The following is a 7,729-nucleotide window of genomic DNA, read 5'->3' as shown; positions in this document are numbered from 1 at the left end:
AAATAAACAGCTCTACTCCTATGAGTGACATATGGAAGAAGATAAAACGAATATCGGGAAAAAGTTTAAATTTAAAAATCAACTCACTAAATATTCAAGATAAGGTTATTACCTCCGACAACGAAATCGCAGAAGAAATGGCTAACACTTATAAACACAGATCTAGTAATACCCAGTATAACCAGAGCTTTATTACACTTAAGCAACATGAAGAACGTAATCTAATTAACTTCGATGAGATAGATAAAAGTCCTATAAACTCTCCTTTTTTAATGGAAGAATACAACGAAGCCCTTAACTCATTTAAAGATTCGGCAGCGGGACCTGATGATATTCCGGTAAAATTTATAAAAAATTTACCTTCGAACGCTCACCAGTACTTACTAAGGTTATTTAATTTAATCTGGACTCAACATAAATTTCCACCAAAATGGTCAGAATCTATTATTATACCAATTTTAAAACCAAACAATCGAAAAAGTAATCCAAATGCATATAGACCAATATCTTTGACATGTGCTATGGGTAAATTAATGGAAAAAATTGTAAATAAAAGGCTTTTATGGACTCTTGAGAATCGAAACCTAATCATTCCAAATCAAAGTGGTTTTCGTAGAAATCGATCAACAATAGACAATATTTTAGCATTAGAAAATGATATACTTGAAGCTTTTGCTGTCAATCAAAAATGCGTCGCTATATTTTTTGACATCAGGGGTGCCTATGATGTCACTTGGAAACACCTAATAGTCAAGAAACTACATAATTTAAATATCAGGGGACACTGCCTAACGTTCATTAACAATTTCCTTACCAATAGATCATTCCAACTTAAAACTAATGGTATGCTATCACCAAAAACAAAACTGGAGAATGGTATTCCACAAGGATCAGTGTTAAGCCCTACACTTTTTTTAGTAGCAATAAATAATGTCCTAACCAATATGAACTTACCACTGAAAGGTCTCTTATACGCAGACGACCTTGTTATCTATGCGAGAAGTCAAAATATGGAAAACATCACGAATATGCTACAAACGTTCTTACATCAACTAGAGAAATGGTCGCAAAGTTGTGGGTTTCAATTTTCTACAGAAAAAACACAATTTATATTATTCTCAAAGAAAAGCTGCCCTAATCACCCTTCACTCTCACTATATAACAATTCGTTAGTTCGGAAAAATACTGTAAAATTTTTAGGAATGACATTCGACCAACATCTAAATTGGAAAGAACATATTAAGAAACTGGCAATCGAATGCCAAGGAAGACTTAATATCATTAAATCATTGTCAAAAAAGACTGGGGAGCAGATAGACAAACTATGCTCTCTCTCTACAGAACTCTAATCAGATCTAAATTAGACTATGGCGCGATAGCATATTCATCGGCTACTGAGTCTTCTCTTAAAATTTTAGATTCAATCCACAATACTGCACTCCGCATTGTCTTGGGAGCTTTCAGAACCACACCAATAGAAAGCCTGTATTGTGAAGCAGCTGAACCATCACTGTATTACAGAAGAATGTACTTAAAGTTAACCTATGCAATTAAATCAAATGCAAATCCTAATAACCACACCTTCAAATATGATCACCTTAACCGATTATCAACATTTTTCTCCAATAAACCACGTCTACACAAACCTTTCTACCACCGAATCAAAATGGATCTCTCATCTCTTAACACCACCTTACCTCCTTGCTATCCTGTTAGTTTTGAACCTGCTACGCCATGGAATTTGGGAGTACCAAAAATAATTACCACCTTAACTTCATTGGACAAACATACTACTAACCATAGTATAATACATCAAAATCTGCAAAACTTATTATCAAAGTATACAAACTTCTCTCAAATATATACAGATGCTTCAAAATCAACAGATGGCGTGGGAGCAGCAGTTATATCCTCGAATATGTGCCAAAAATATAAGTTGCCAATACACTGCAGTACTTTTAATGCAGAATTATATGCCATATACGGGGCACTGACATATATTATATCCTCACCAAATCAGAAATACATCATTTTGACTGATTCACTAAGCTCACTACAATCCATAGGAAAAATATACCCAGAGAATTACATTCTGGGAAAAATAAAAAAAAATCTGATCGAGATACAAAATCGTAATAAGGAGGTAATCTTCATCTGGATCCCGTCACATATTGGTATAAGAGGCAATGAAGAAGCAGATAAGTGTGCGCGTGAAGCCGTCAACTCAGCTGACTCTACTATCGTGCAATATGTGACAACTAGTGATGTTTCAAGTGTTATCAAATCGCGTATCCTAAGTGAGTGGCAAAACCGGTGGCAATTTTCAGTGTCCAATCTTTGGAATATTAAACCAAACATTAAACCATGGACATGTTTCCCCACCAAAAGAAGGGATCAAGTGACAATAACCCGCCTTAGGTTAGGTCATACCAGTGCCACACACAAGTTCTTAATAACAAAAGAACCTGAACCGAAATGTGATCAGTGTAACGTTAAACTCTCGGTAAAACATATAATTGTAGACTGTCCAGTTTTCTCCACAGCAAGAAGAATTTACGGTATTCCAACAAACTTAGAGAAAGCACTTGGTGCAAATTGTTCGTTCACAAATATGTTAAACTATTTAAAAGCTATTAATTTTGTAAATATATAATATTTAATATTGTAAATCTGCTCCTCGCTAATAACCTTCGGGTTGATGCGAATTTCTCAATAAAAAAAAAAACAAGTAAAATTGAAATTGAAAAATGTAGAAAATTTAATAATACGGTATCAATCTAATCAAATGACTAGCATGGATTTTGTAAAGTGTGTCTCTTATTATAAGTAGTAAATATTAAATAATAATTTATACGTTTTACTTATTTATTATCTATATTATAAACTATTATATGCTATTATTATAATGTAAGGAAATCAATGTCTTGTATTCGGATTTCGCATGCTTTCATAATAAACATTCTTAAATTACTTACATCTATATTTTTATTTTATTATATACCTCAGTGAGTTGGTGAGGAAAATACCTACCAGATTAATACGAACCCTTAAATTTGGTGAGGAAAATACCTGTCGGATTATATAGTTTTACTTGTTGGTGAAGAATTTACCTCCGCCCCTCACTCGCTATCCCTTTATAAAGCGACTGATGCTTGGTTCCTTATACAGTTCCTCTAGCTCCCTGTTTGTTCGTCGCACCCAACCATTGTTGCCTCCATATATAGCTCTGAGTATATTCCTTTCCCATTTTCCAATTTTTCCGTATTTTTATTTTTTCATTATCCATAGTTCACTACCATACGTCACTATGGGCCTTATTACCGTTTTATATATCCTTAGCTTTGTTAGGACATGACTCGTAAAAATTGTATGGCCTGTTAGAAAACGAACAGTTTAAAATCTGCTGTAATCATCTTTACTGGTTTTCTGGCATCTTAAAACCCATATTTTTTCTACTAAATAGGTACTCAAACATTGAGATACTCCTAACATGAGTATGGTTTCAAATGTAAAGATAATGAAGATTATTTAAAGATGATGTAAATCTCGCAATAACTTCTAAATTATGGCATATAGGTTTAGGCAATATGACGTTTATTAATTGAATATAATCAATATTAATTGAAAATAATCAGTATTTCTTACGGATATCAAAAGACAGAAAATATATTTATTTATTATGCTCAACTGACCTTGTAGGTCTACGACTAAAACGTTTACATTTCTAATTACCTATTATTTTATTCTTAAAAATTTTATCAAGCAAGCAAGCAATTTTATTCAACCCGACCTGTGGGAGATGTCCACCCTATCGAAAAAGTACATTCGGGTGTAACAATTCATTGGGACGAGGTGTTTTGATTCGAGTAAAAACAGGGATCACCCCACCTCGCTCCAATGCCCCAGGCAATCCCTTTCCCCCCATAGCACGCTGATGCGCGATGGGGGCACAACTATCAACCAAATGCTCTTCACAATGGAATCCTGGGTAATAAGATTCCATGTGGTGTCCTAATCGAGTTCAAAACTAGGCCAGTGTGAAGCGCTCTATGCCTTTATCTTCTAATTACTTATCCGCGGTACTAAAATTGCTTGCTTGGGCCCCAAGTCATTGTACCAAGCCCCACTGAGCTCGGTCCAATGGCTTGGAACTCAACAATTTTTGTTTTTTACGTTTTTTTTTGGTGGCTTACGCCTTTTTTGTTTTTTGTATTTTTTGTTGGCTTGCGCCTTTTCCTCTATTTTATTACTGGCTGACTTTACCTGGTCGTGATGTTGGACCTACGTTTGGGTTGCGTCTTTCTTCGGCACTTGGTGTTTCGAGCTACGAACTAACTACTACTTTCACTTTTACTTGTTCTTTTACTTTATCACTCTTTGTTTGCTATATTCGATTCACTTTAATCCACTATTTGCTGTTTAGGACGTTTGTGCTTCCATCGGTGGAAAGCGTCATACCTTAGCATCTCTCGCAGTATGTGACTTGGGTGGTGCTCCAGCTCCGCGAATTTGACCCTTGCCTTATCTGTCATCATTTCGGTGACTCTCACCTGTTGTAGTTCTCTGAACAGGAATCTCTCTGCGACGTATCTTGGGACTGTGGCTGCTTCTCTTAAGCTGCTGTTTTGGACCGCTTGTATCTTCTTTTTGTGGGTGTTGCATACTTGTCCCCACGCGATATATGCGTATGTTAATACCGGTAATATTATGCTGTTTATTAATCTTATCCTCGTTTTTAGTCTTAATTTACTTTTTCTGCCTGTGAGTCCTTTTAGTGTTGCTCTCGCCATGTTGGCCTTCTGGACTGTGGCTTCTACGTGTTTTTGGAAGGTTAGTCCTTTGTCCATGGTAACTCCTAGGTATTTAGCTTCGTTTTTCCACTCGATGGGGTTGTTTTGCACCGTCAGCTGTTCTTCTGGCTGTTGTCTTCCTTTCTTATATAGTACCGCTTGCGTCTTTTCGGAGTTGATGGCTATCTTCCATTTTATACTCCATTCCTCGATGTCTTCTAACGCTGTTTGCAAGTTGTTCACTGCTATGTCTACGATTCTGTGTTTGGCCGCTATCGCTGTATCGTCGGCGTAGAGGCTAATTAGGGTACCTGGTGTTCTAGGTACGTCAGCGGTGTATATTGTATACAGCAGAGGTGACAAGACCGCTCCCTGTGGCACTCCAGCCTCCGGGTTTCCGAGCTCGGACAGGACTTGCCCTATCCGAACCCTGAAACTCCGGCCGCCTAAGTACGAGGAGATCAGCCTCGTCATCGCTCCGCTGTACCCATAACCTCGCATTTTGTATATGAGCCCCTTATGGCATACTCTGTCGAAAGCTTTGCTTTCGTCCAGGAATGCTGCTCCAGTGTACTGCTTGTCGTTGAATCCAGCTGCTATGTACTCATGTAATCTGAGTACTTGTAGCTCGTTGGAGTGCTCTGCTCTAAATCCGAATTGAGCTTCTGGGATTATCTCTAATCTGTTTGTTTCCGTTTGCAGTCTGCTGAAAATAATTCTTTCCACTATCTTGCTGATCGCTGGGAGTAAGCTGATTGGCCTGTAATTTGTAAAATACACTATAGCTCTTAGGGCAAGTATTTTAGGGCTCTATTTGTTATTTCGTTTAGACCAGGCGCTTTTTTCGGTGAATTGTTTCTTATATGTTCGTTTATTTCTTCCGGTGATGTTGCGGGAATAATGTCTTCTGGGTTCTCTGGTTTTCCTTCTTGCTCTTTGACTTCTTCCATGAAGTCTACGTCCTCGTCTGGGTGGAAGTTTAACCTGCATTATCTTTCGAGCGTAGACCTCATCACCACTGCTTTTTCTGTTATGGTACATACCATGCCGTTTTCTCCGTGTAATGGGGGATGAGTTTTCTGTCACTTCTCATCATTTTCTGGAGCTTCCAAACATTTTTCATATTTGAGTCTAGTTGTTCCATCTCTTGTACGAAGTTGTCCTATTTTTTACTGCGGTGTTGACGAAGAGCCGTTTTAATCTCTTTGTTTAATGTGTTTGCCCAGGTTTGTCTACTCGGTTTCTTGTTCTTCTAGCTATTTGCTTCGCTCTGTTCTTTTCCCTTATCAAGTCTTGTACTTCTTGTGGTATGTCTTTGAACCTTCCCGTGTGTATCTCGACTTCTTCCTCTGTTGTGCTGTTTCTAATTGCTTCTTGGATGATGTTTTCTAGCTCTAGGACTTTTTCTTCTATTTGTTGAGGGTTATTTATAATTGGCACTATATTTATTTCTTCACTCACTAATCTTTTGTAATTCGTCCACTTTATTTTCTTTTATATTCTTTTCGGCGGGATTGTTTCTTCCCATGTTCCTAGTTCTAGTAGAATGGGGTTGTGGTCGGTTGTTCCTTCGTTTAAAGTGATTAGTTCAGCTTGTAGTTCTAGGTTTCTAGCCAAAACGATGTCGATGTGGGTGGGAAGTCTATTTCCTGGAAAATGTGTTGGTTCTTCTGGGTCCATTGCCACTATGTCTTCATTATTTTCTATATAGCTATTTAGTAGTCGTCCGTTTCTGTTCGTAGCTCTATCGTTCCAGTTGGGGGATCTTGCAATCAGGTCTCCTATTATTATCGATGTTTCAGCGATGTTTAGGAACGCATCTAGGTCATCGTCCATTAATGGGTCTCGCGGTCTTACGTAGGCTGATGTTATTCTGACTACGCCTTGCCTCATTTTCACTTCTATTGGTGTTGCCTCCATGTTTACAAGTGGTGGGGTCGTGAAACTTGTTTGTTTAATTCCCTTCTTGACTAGGATGGCCTTTCCTCCTAATCTTCTTGTGAGGTCGTTCATATATACATCGTACCCAGGAAACTTTAGATTAACGTTGTTTGTTAGCTTGGGTTCCTGTATTAGTACGATGTCCATCTCGTATCTGTTGGCGACTTCGTCCATGATATTCTGATTTGTTGATATGCCGCCCGGATTCCAGGAGCCTATCCTCAAGTATCCTCTGTCTGCTTGCATTACTTCTGTGTCTGCCTGGTGCCTAGGATAACTTCTTGGACTACCTTAGTCACTATGTTGGTGAGCATTCTGACTAGGTAGTCATCGTCTTGGGGGATCGATGTGCTGTTCTGTGTTTGTTGTTGTTTGTTTGTTTGTGTGGCTTGGGCGTAGGACACCCCGGTTTCCTGCTGTCGTCTGTTCGTTTGTTGTGGCCTCTGTGGTGGAGGTCTTCCCCAAGTTGGGCACCTAGGGCATCCTCTTCAGTTGGCTGGATGGCTTCCATTGCAGTTAGCACATGTCGCCTTCACTTCTCTGGCTCGTTTGCATAGCTTTGAGGGGTGATCTTCTCCGCATTTCACACATTTTGGGTCCTTGTGGCACGAGTTCTGGGCATGGTGGTAGCCTTGGCAGTTGAAACACTGCGTTGGTCCGGTCGCTTTGAGTAGGTCCTCTACCACGACCTTCATGTGGCTCAGATTTGTGATACACTTTGCCTTTTCGACGTCCTCATAGTCCAGAGTCAGGAAGAACATGGATAGTTGTCTTTTTGGGACTACTCTGGTTGACATATTCTTCGCGGAGTGACAGGGTATTTGGTACTGTGCTGCCATCTCTTCTTGAATTGCCTGTTCTGTGGTGTTCGTGGGCAATCCTCTTAAAACCACTCTGGGTTTTACGTCCTCATCTAACGGGAAGGCTATCCATTGTAGCCTCTTGACTTTCTCTTTGGCGTTGTAAGTCTTCGCGTACTCTTCCACTATCCTCACCAT

The sequence above is a fragment of the Diabrotica virgifera genome, chromosome 7 (genome assembly GCF_917563875.1).
Source record: "Diabrotica virgifera virgifera chromosome 7, PGI_DIABVI_V3a".
NCBI lineage: Eukaryota > Metazoa > Arthropoda > Insecta > Coleoptera > Chrysomelidae > Diabrotica > Diabrotica virgifera.
Note: the sequence above shows the minus strand (reverse complement) of the source record.